Raw genomic sequence first — 12,350 nt, 5'->3', positions numbered from 1 at the left:
TCCTTAAGTAAAGTTAATATAATTATCTTATAAAACAATTTTAGAAGTGAAAATCAAAACATCAATATAAAAGAATTTTAAACTGAAAATGTTGGAATTCCCAATACAAATAATAAATATTAAAATGCCACAACAAAATGGCTTCAGAACAACTTTAGTATAACATTTACTTCCAACTTTAAAGTTTCTGCACAGGTGAAATTATTCTTCAAAAATAAATATTCCTTATAAAAGTTAGTTTTATACAACTTGACAATGAGAGTAACGAAAACTTTACTGTTTTCTGACACCGGTTGATATTTTTAGATTTATAAAAGTAAATAAAAGTTTTGCTGTATAAAAACTAAATTTTGTAACAAAAAATGGAGTTTTATACTAAGACTTATGATAATATTATTATGCTAAATACAGTTATCTCTGATATATTTTAAATAAGTTTCGTTGAGTTTATGTTTTTATAATGGATACTGTACACTTTAATTAAAATATGAATAAGCTTTAATTTACCGAAGCGTTCAAAATAGTAAGGTACGTTATTATGTATCCACGATTTTTTCTGATACCGGCGTTAAATTGGTCAACCAATTTATAAATTAACGTCTTCTCCTCTAAGATAAACTCACGTTTTGTGCAAAAACAACACCAGTCCGTACATAATCTGTCGAAATACGCTACAACTAAAAACAACGCGAGTCCAGGACGTATGCAGTTTTTGCTGTGAATTTGTAAACATAATTTCTAAAAATTTGGTTGGTATTATTTGGTCGAGCATGCGCGGTGCAGCCAGAGAAAAACAAAATACCTGTTCAAGCTTAAACCTGTACCAAAATTACAAAAATAGATATATGTATAGTATACAATTATACAATCATCGGAGACGATCAGTTTGGATTCAGAGCCGGCATGGGAACGAGAGAAGCCCTGTTCAGTTTACTAGTTCTCGCCCAAAAATGCTACGACCAACAGAAAGATAAATATATTTATATGCTTTATAGACTTCGAAAAAGCATTTGATAGAGTAAGACACGACCTACTATTAGAACATTTGCAAGAAGTCAATTTAGATGGAAAAGACATCAAATTCTTAAAAAACTTGTACTGGAACCAAAACGCCAGAGTTAGGATCAAAGGTTCCACATCCGCAGAAGTAGAAATTAGGAGGGGAGTAAGACAAGGATGTGTTCTGTCGCCTCTGCTGTTTAATCTTTACTCCGAGATTCTATTTAAAGAAGCATTGGAGGATTCCAAGGATGGAGTCAAGGTGAATGGCGTAAATATCAACAGTATCAGATACGCCGATGATACAGTGTTAATTGCCGATTCCGACGTAGCTCTACAACGACTCATCGACAAGACCAACTCGACCTGTGAGCAATTTGGTATGAAAATAAACAATAAAAAAACCAAAGTGATGTCAATTCGAAAAAACCAAAACGTACCTCAACCTTGCACAATAATTTTTAGAACAGGTCAATAGATTTAAGTACCTGGGATGTTGGATCGATAGCAGCCTAAATTCTGAGCTAGAAATAACATCGAGAATAGAACAGGCCAGAAAATCTTTCGAGAAAATAAAAAAACTGCTTTGTGATTCTCGAATAAAACTCGAAATTCGACTACGTTTATCAAAATGCTACGTCTGGTCGACTCTTCTATATGCAGTTGAAACGTGGACCCTAAAAACATCAACCGTAAATAAATTGGAGGCCTTTGAAATGTGGATCTACCGGAGAATGCTCAAAATTTCATGGACATCGCATACCTCAAACGAAGAAGTGCTGCATAGAATAGGCAAGGAAAGAGAACTTTTTAACACAGTAAAAGTTAGAAAAACATCATACCTAGGCCACATACTGAGAAATAATAAGTACCAATATGCCCAACTTATAGTGAAAGAAAAAATCGAGGGAAAGAGGGGCCTAGGAAGGAAAAGACTATCGTGGCTCAGAAACATCCGACAATGGACAGGGCTAAATTTTGAACAGCTAATAAGAACAGCTAAAGATAGAGAAGATTTTAATATTGTAGTAGCCAACCTTTATTGAGGAGAGGGCACTTTAAGAAGAAGAATAGTATATTTAAAAGATTTACATGTCAACGTGTGAAAATTTCTATAAATGTCGAACCAGTCCTTAATCTTCAATCTACATGGCATGTCTTGTGGGTACGCTCTTTCTTCAGTCTTAACCGCCCGGAGGGAGTTTAGTGATCATCGTGATGGCCGTGTCTCTGGTTATTTCTTTTAACTTATGCATAGGTCTTTTGCATATTCCTGTAATTTGATCGATTCGGCCTTTTACCTTTTTTTTGATTATAAGTCTTTCCTTGTTTTCCGTGTCTGCAATCAGAGCATGTCCAAAGTACTTTAATTGTTGGAGATGAACTTTGTTGTAGATCCGTTTTCTGGTCTTAAGTTTATTTAAATTTAAAATATTTGTCCGGTGGCCATTTCAGTATGGTCTATTTTTCTTCATTTTGCTAGTCGTAGGGCAAGATTTACATCCATATGTCAAGACTGGAAATATTAAGCAGTTGATCAACTTAATTTTTAGAGTTTTTAGAATCAAATTTAAGAGTCCTTCCATACTTTGGTCATTTTTCCTTCGGCGGTTTATACTGGATCACATCTACATTTTGTTTCTTTCTGTAGTATTCAATAATCCCAAATATAAGGGTGTGTATACAGGTACAGGATCTAGTATGGGTACGCTAGATCCTGCTTAATTGATTCTAAAACTCTGTCACTCTACTTATCACTATACTAATCACTAGATATACTGGAGTACAAAGAAAAAGCCTCTACGAAGATTGTCCTTTTTTAATACTTTAATCAGCAGTTCAAATCGGCACTTTTCAAGAATAACTATTCGTATAATGTCAATAAATATTGGTGGCATATCTACAGATAAGAAAAATATGTGCTAAATACTAATCTCAGAAATATGTGCTAAACACAAATGTACCGTAATTCTAGTGCAGGAAACACGTAGGTCTGATTTCCCTGGAACCTAGATATTCTATATAAAGATAATCGATGACTAAAAGACCACACGATCAATATGGAAGTGTTATCTATGACCGATCTAGGTTAAACATAACATCACCTACTATCAGTGATCTTAAAAACATATAAATTATTACTATCTGCACACCAAACTTCTTTGTGACGTCTTTGTAACTGGTCCTGGGGAAGATTTCATTTTCATTGAATATGAGAATGTTAACTACCATAACACTTTATCCTTCTTGATATTAGCTGTTAAAGTACTGCATGGAGATAACATAAGGACTGATAACAATGCTAAGCGGTTGAAGCTATGGACAGATCATGGCCAACTGCAACTAATACACGAAGCCAAACTTCCCTCCTCATTTAACATGACTAGGTAGAAGTGAAGGTACAATCCGGACAATATATTTGTATCAAGTTAAATAACAGCACAGTTTATAAAAAATATATTGGAGATGCAAATCCTCGTACAAACCACTTATTGGTACTATAAGTATGAGCGCTGTAATAATACCACAATAAAAATAAAAATTGGCTTCACGACGCCTTTAAGATGGTCAATTGAGACTACAGAGGAGTAACAATAGACGACAAAAAGCTTAACCACATCCGTTTCACAGATGACATTATTCTTATGACAGATAATTTAGGAGAAGCCACCGATATGTTAATTGAATTGAAATTTGCATGTTCGAAAGTGGGCCTCAGAATGAACTTAACCAAAACTAAGTTTATGACAATAACCATTTAACTATTCAAGGCAAAGTGGTAGAAGTGGTGAAGAAATATACGTATTTGGGTCATGAAATAAGAATCAGCAGAGATAGCCAAACATGCGATATTCAAAGAAGAATTACTTGAGCGTGAGCAGCTTTTGGAAAACTGCGAGACACACTTAGGGCCAACATACCAACTAGCATCAAAAGAAAAGTATTTGACTATTGCGTATTATCAGTCATGACCTACGAGGCGGAAACTGTGACTCTTACCAAGAGTACAGCCTCGAAATTGGGAGCGGAACTGAAATGGAACTGGGTAGGCCATGTAGTGAGAATGAACGACTAACGATGGACGAGCAAAATTACAAATTGGAGGCCAAGAGCAGACAAACGTAGTAGAGGAAGACCACCTATACGTCGAGCTGACGACGCGTATCATGCGTATCACCGAAAATTGGCTTCTTCTTTGAGTGTCTCTCCTATCGGAGATTGGATGTCATTAGGGCGGTTCTAATTTTATTTACTACTGTTTTGAATAATTAGTTAGCGGTACAACCAAACCACTCTCTTAAATTTCTCATCCATTCTACGGCCTGGATTTCTGCGTCCTTAGATTTTTCCTTGCATTATATTTTGTAGGAATGTGTACTTTTGTCCTCTCATCAGGTGGCCAAAGTATTCAAGTTTTCTCTTTTTTATATTCAGTATAACTTCTGGATCGTTACTTATTCTGCGTATTACCTCTTCATTTGTAATTTTATCCACCCAACTTATTTTTAGTATAAGGCGATAGCACCACATCGCAAAGCTTTTAAGTTTTTTAACATTCTTCTGTTTAAGAGTCTATGCCTCAACACCGTAAAGCAAAGTGCTGAATACATACAAAAAATGACAACAAAGAGCAAAAAATCCTAAAGGATGGAGGAGTTTAAGGGAACCCTATGTCCAGCAGTGGACGTGATAAATGAAGGCTTGATGATGGTGACTATGATGAAAAAGAGATTTAATTAGAAAAAAATTTGCCTCGGATCTCAATAACCACATAACTATAATTCGCCCAACAACAACAAAAAAATTTAATTTTTTTATAATATTAAATATTGGTACCTTAAAAATTTTGGTACCTTAAATTATTCGAAAACAGTAGCAGCTGATACCTTCGTAAAATATCTAAACGAGGCTGGGACAACCTCAATTAACATATTTAGTGTATAATCCCTCATTGTCCTTCATTATTTTTTTTTACTCTTACAGGTATCTAATTAATTATTGTATTACATCGGTTGAAAATTTTTATTACGGATGGACTACACGAAACACTGTTAATCATTCGAGCTCATTGTTTGTTTGTATTCGGGGTTAAACAATTGTAATTCTACTACTGTCAAAAATATACTGGTTTTGCTGTCCATTCCGTGATACTGAGGTATAGTTTATTTCACGAAAAATGGTTGAATGCTTAATGATTGCAATAAAACCCGACCGCAAGTACCCCAGCTTAGTCAACATTAGTTGAGCAGGTAAGTATTCAGGTAAAATTCAAGCTACTGTGGAGTGTCGTTATCTTGTTTGGATAATAAATTCCTGGTAATATAAAAACGATTAAAAAATCGTATAAAATTATAAAAACGATTAGAATACATTTTATTTCATAAAGTTGTAAACATTTTAACAGTAAGTTTCACTATCAATGGTTGATCTTTTAATGGCCACAATAAATTTGTTGATCGTTAAGTATTTCCTGGAATAATTATACAGGTTCTATCTATTCTGTATAATTTGTAAAAGTATATTAAACCGATGAGAAATTTTTAAATATACATTTTGTTTCATTTAGTTGAAAGTGTTACAAGTGTTACCAGTGTTATACCTATTTATACCTATAAAACGGCATTATGTGGCGCCCGTGGAAAAACATTGATGGTGCTTCTTCCAGTGTTCCAGCAAAGAAAAAGCATTTATCTGCTGACGCTAGAGAAATCGTTAAAACAATATATAGTTCTTTACTTACAAGAGGACTTACGAAAATACCTCTAACCACAGTGAAAAGAATTACATCAAATCCCATTAAGTCAAGAAGGAAGCGTAAGGATGCTGGTTCTACCAAATGTATTGACGAAAGTGATAAGGACTTAATAAGACAAAAAATGTACACAATGTACGAAGAGCAACGGAGTCCTACATTAGATGCTTTAAAACAACGGCTTACTAATGATGATACACAAATAAACTGTAGCCGCATTAGTCTTTGGAGGATTTTGTCTAAAACGGGCTTCAGATATCGTACAATTGACAAAAGGCAAGTGCTTATGGAGTCCCATCGTTTACAAAAGTGGCGTACTGAATATATAACTTCCATAAGAAAGTACCGTACAGAAGATCGATCAATAATTTATCTGGACGAGACATGGTTTGACACTCATGAAACACCATCCAAAAGATGGTCTGATTCTTCCAACAGGTGTCAAACAAAAGCTCCATCGAACAAAGGGAAAAGATTAACAATTTTACATGCAGGATCAGAAAATGGTTGGGTCCCAAATGCCTTATGGCTTTCTGCAAAGAACATTAAAGACTCCTGCGTGGACTACCATGAGGATACAACGGCAGAGCTTGTTGAGCAATGGTTTAAGAATTGTCTTATACCTAACCTTCCTCAAAATAGTGTGATAGTAATGGACAATGCAAGTTACGACAGTCGTTAATTACATAAGTCTCCAAGTGCAAATAACACGAAAATTGAAATTCAAAACTACCTGTTAGAAAACGATATATATTTTGAAGAAAGTTATTTAAAAAATAAACTGTTAGAAGTGTTAAAATCATTTTCTATTAAAAAAGTATATGTTTGTGATGCATTGGCCGAGGACATGGGACGGCTTCCGCCCTACTATTGTTTATTTAGTCCCATAGAGCATATGTGGCACCAACTAAAGTCAAATGTTAGGTCACAAAATGTTTCTCCAACTTTAAGTGGTAGTGTAGTCGAATTATTAAGGAAATGTGTTGATGATATCTCCCCAGAAAGTTGGAAAAATTTAGTACGCCATGTAATGAACGTAGAAAATTCATATGTTACTTTGAATCACATTATTAAACCAATAGTTATTAATCTTGAAAAGTATAGCGACAGCGAAACAGAGTTAGGTATTTAGGAATTCATAAATATATTTTGGTTATTTTGGGTATTCTTTTTTTTGTAAATATTAACTTGTATATATTTTTCTATATTTTTTTTTAATTCATCTATTTTTGTACATTATGTATTCGTTTGTATGTATATACTGTAAATAGAACTATTATTACTGTACATTTTTAACGATATCCGATTAGGAAGAGCAAAAACTTTTAAACACGCCAGTTTTTGCTGACAGTCCTAAGCCTGTAAAAAGTTTGAAGGAAAGTACCTTTCTGAATTTAGATCCATATACTACAATTATTCACGTAGAACAAAAAAACTACTTTATCCATGTTAAAAATTGTTCAATTATCAAGTAAATTTACTTGAACAACTTGAAAATACCATATGAAATAATTTAATAAATTTTTATATTCGTGTATTACACAGCTACTAATGATATATATTAAATAACAAACTTTCTGAAGTGCGACCCTGTGTACTTCGGTAGTTTGACTGATTGAGAGACTCTTGTATACACAATAGGATCAACTCAGGTAACCATTAAGCACTCAACCATTTTTCGTGAAACAAACTTTACATCTGGTGTCACGGAAAAATACTTGAGCTGTACGTCGTAGTAAATAGTAAATTCCGCGAGCCTATCTTGTCTAAATTATGGATTAGCGGCAATGAAAGGCGAATTTGTATGGCGAACCAGTAAAGCAGCTCCCCACTAAGTTTTTAGGACCTGTGAAAAGCAAATGTGTCACTGAAAATCCTACTGAATTTCTAATTTAGTTGATAACTAAGTCCTTTAAGAGTTTATGTTCATATAGCAAAATTCATTATTTTGCGAGACCGTTGGGTATTCAATATAGAAATACTCTGTAAAAAAATCTATATGGTCCAGTAATATGGATCAATCTACAAGTTAAACTAAATTGAAATATTATATAATAAATATACTACATTAATTTCTGTTACTCGTGAAAGTAAAACGCAATCTTTCAAGCAAATATCAAAGAAAATTCACAGTAATAAATTGGATAAGAAAAAAAAAAGAAATTTCACTGGTTACAGGCGATGATAAAATCAGGTTGTAAACAGCAGCGTTGGCACATTTTATCTGCACTTGGATTGATTGTATCACTTGTTCGTTTTGTTTGGTAAACATAAAACGTTTTATGCTAAATAGAGCTCGGATATACACGAATTTGGATTTTCTCAAAGGAATGCAATTACTTGTAATAGCTTTAGTATAAAATATTTCTAGAAATATATCTTTAAATATTATAAGTACCTACTGAGTAATGGAGAAAAATCATAATTGAAGTGGATAGCGGCATTTATGTATAAATGGAATTGCATGTAAATTCAGCCATTTTATAAATCATAAATGTTACACAACATTTATGTTAAGTTAAGTTAAGTTACACAACTTCCTAATCGGATATCGTTAAAAATGTACAGTAATAATAGTTCTATTTACAGTATATACATACAAACGAATACATAATGTACAAAAAATAGATGAATTGAAAAAAAAATATAGAAAAATATATACAAGTTTATATTTACAAAAAAAAAATACCTAATACTGTTTCGCTGTCGCTATCCTCTTCAAGATTAATAACAATTGGTTTAATTATGTGATTCAAAGTAACATATGAATTTTCTACGTTCATTACATGGCGTACTGAATTTTTCCAACTTTCTGGGGAGATATCATCAACACATTTCCTTATTAATTTGACTACACTACCAATTAAAGTCGGAGAAACATTTTGTAACCTAACATTTGACTTTAGTTGGTGCCACATATGCTATGGGATTAAATAAACAATAGTAGGGCGGAAGCCGTAACCCTTTATGTCCCATGTCCTCGGCCAATGCGTCACAAACATATACTTTTTTAATAGAAAATGATTTTAACACTTCTAACAGTATATTTTATAAATAACTTTCTTCAAAATATATATCGTTTTCTAACAGGTAGTTTTGAATTTCAATTTTCGTGTTATTTACACTTGGAGACTTATGTAATTGACGACTGTGGTAACTTGCATTGTCCATTACTATCACACTATTTTGAGGAAGGTTAGGTATAAGACAATTCTTAAACCATTGCTCAAAAAGCTCTGCCGTTGTATCCTCATCGTAGTCCACGCAGGAGTCTTTAATGTTCTTTGCAGAAAGCCATAAGGCATTTGGGACCCAACCATTTTCTGATCCTGCATGTAAAATTGTTATTCTTTTCCCTTTGTTTGATGGAGCTTTTGTTTGACACCTGTTGGAAGAATCGGACCATCCTTTGGATGGTGTTTCATGAGTGTCAAACCATGTCTCATCCAGATAAATTATTGGTCGATCTTCTGTGCGGTACTTTCTTATGGAAGTTATATATTCAGTACGCCACTTTTGTAAACGATGGGACTCCATAAGTACTTACCCTTTGCCAATTGTACGATATCTAAAGCCCATTTTAGACACAATCCTCCAAAAACTAATGCGGCTACAGTTTATTTGTGTGTCATCATTAGTTAGCCGTTGTTTTAAAGCATCTAATGTAGGTATCCGTTGCTCTTCATACATTGTGTAAATTTTTCGTCTTATTAAGTCCTTATCACTTTCGTCAATACATTTGGTAGAACCGGCATCCTTACGCTTCCTTCTTGACTTAATGGGATTTGATGTAATTCTTTTCATTGTGGTTAGAGGTATTTTCGTTAAATCAGGTATTTCACTGGCAGCAGTATTAGCAATAAGTCCTCTTGTAAGTAAAGAACTATATATTATTTTTACGATTTCTCTAGCGTCAGCAGATAAATGCTTTTTCTTTGCTGGAACACTGGAAGAAGCACCATCAATGTTTTCCACGGACGCCACATAATGCTGTTTTATAGGTATAAATAGGTATAACAATGGTAACACTTATAATTATTTACCTGAAACTGTATTTTTATAAGTATATATATTTATATATATATATATATATATATATATATATATATATATATATATATATATATATATATATATATATTTATATATATTTTTATACTTATATATATATATATATATATATATATATATATTTATATATATTTTTATACTTATATATATATATATAAAACTAAAGTCTGGTATAACTTAATTTCATATATTTAAAAAATAAATTTTAAAAAAATCCTATCCTGCCAATGAAAATGTCTCTCCAAACTACATCGAGAAACTTTGAATGTTTGAACAATCATCTTTCAAAGATATAACTCTTATGCATTAAATTAAAAAGAAACTTCTTGCTATTGCTCAAATTTTAAATAAAGATTTGTCTAGTAAACAAATTTATAAGTTTTAATAGTATTTAATCAGAATCCTTTATACAGGGTCACTTGTTTTGAAAGTGATGATATTTGAATTGCAAAACTTTAAATAAAATCATCTTAAAACTATTTAATTACTATAATGTGCCTTCATAACACTACATCTATTCAATACTGTTATCATATTTATCTTTTTAGATCATGATATGTCTTGAACACCACCAATTATTAAGATATTTTTCATTATCATTCTTGAATACCTTGGGCATTGTAAAATTATCACATTATATTTATTCTTCGAATTGTGATTTGCCTTGGGTATCTTAATATCATAACAAATTACCCAAATGAAATATTTACAATTTTCATTTAAATGAAAGTTTAAATTTTTCATTTCAAACTTGAATCTATTATAAACTAATCACATCCATTCATGACAAATTAAGTCACTTTACACTATTCATCCTACAGTATTGAAATTATACCTGGTAGTATTTGTACAAATCATCATCATCAGTGGTGCTACAGCTCTAGTTGAGCCTTGACCTTCCCCAGTCTATTTCGCCAGTCGTTTCTGTTCATCGCCAACCGTTGCCAATTTGCCGCGCCGGTTTTCCTTGCGTCCTCGTCCACACCGTCCCTCCATCTCAGTCGTGGTCTGCCTCTACTCCTATTTCCCACTAAGACCGATAATAGAGTTCGTCTGGGTGGGTAATTTTCATTTGCCGTGACACATGTCCAGCCCATCTAAGCCTACCTATTTTTATGAAGGATATTACATCTCTACCAATTACTATTTTTTTATACTTCTCGTACAATTCGAAATTATATCGCCATCTCCAAATACCATTCTCACAGAATGCGCCCATTATTCTTCTTATTATCTTCCTTTCGAAGACGAGCAGAAGATTTGCGTCTCTTTTGGAGATGGTCCATGTTTCTGACCCATATGTCAGCACTGGTAGGATGAGTATTCTATATATTATTAGTTTGGTTTTCTAGCTTAAATTTCTGTTTTTTTAGCTGCTTGCTTAGTCCAAAATAACATTTTTTTGCTAGCAGTACCCTCCGTTTTACTTCTTTAGATGTGTCATTATCGTTTGTTATGAGAGAACCCAAATATGTAAACTTATTTACTACCTCAAAATTATATTGGTCTATACTGAAGTTTTCTTCGGCGTTTCTAGCTCTATCTCTGTTATTTGGAATAGATGCTAATATTTTGGTTTTTTCCTTGTTTATTTTAAGGCCCATATTTTATGCGGCTGTCAAGAAGGTGGAAGTCATCTCTTTAAGTCCTCTTGTAGTACGTGCGATCAAATCCAGATCGTCAGCGTAAGCTATAATCTGCGTTGATTTATTAAAGATTGTTCCCCTATTGTGTAACTCGGCATCTCTTATAGCCTTTTCTAACGCTATATTAAAGAGAAGGCACGCCAGCGCGTCTCCCTGCCTTAACCCTGCATATGTTTCAAACGCTTGTGACATATCGCCTTGTATTTGCACTCTGCAGATCACTTTACTCATAGTTGTTTTTACGAGCCTTATTAATTTATGGGGAATGTTAAGTTCATTCATGGCTTCGTATAATTTACCTCTTAGGACGCTATCATACGCTGACTTAAAGTCCACAAAGAGATGGAACGTGTCAATATTTGTACAAATCATTTATATTAAAATGCCTTTAGATCCTCCTTCGTTTGGATATTCTAACTCATAAGAATTTTGTCCGTTATAATTCCGAATTCTGGAAGGAGCTTTAAAAATTGGCACAAGCTTTGCACATAAATTTTCCCTAATGTTGGACACTTTATGTGCCCTTAATAAAACTAAATCCCCTTCTTCAAAATTAACTTTTCTACCCTTCATTTTTTTAGACATTCTATTCAAATATTTTTCCTTGTTGCGTTGAATTTTTCTATTTGTTTGATCTATTAAATCAGGTACAAGTAGTTTGAAATAGTTTATTAAACAAAGAAAACCACGCAAATTTTTAATGTTTTTGAGAATTGGATATTCCTTTATTCTTTCTACTTTTTCTTTGTCCATTAAAATTCACAAATTATCTATTTTGTACCCCAGTATAGTGACACTCTCTTGAAAAAATTGACATTTATTCATATTAATTTTGAGACCAGCTGAATCTATTTAATACTGTTATTACATGCATCTTTTTA

The sequence above is a fragment of the Diabrotica undecimpunctata genome, chromosome 1, assembly GCF_040954645.1.
Source record: "Diabrotica undecimpunctata isolate CICGRU chromosome 1, icDiaUnde3, whole genome shotgun sequence".
Classification (NCBI taxonomy): domain Eukaryota; kingdom Metazoa; phylum Arthropoda; class Insecta; order Coleoptera; family Chrysomelidae; genus Diabrotica; species Diabrotica undecimpunctata.
This window is presented reverse-complemented; position numbering follows the sequence as displayed.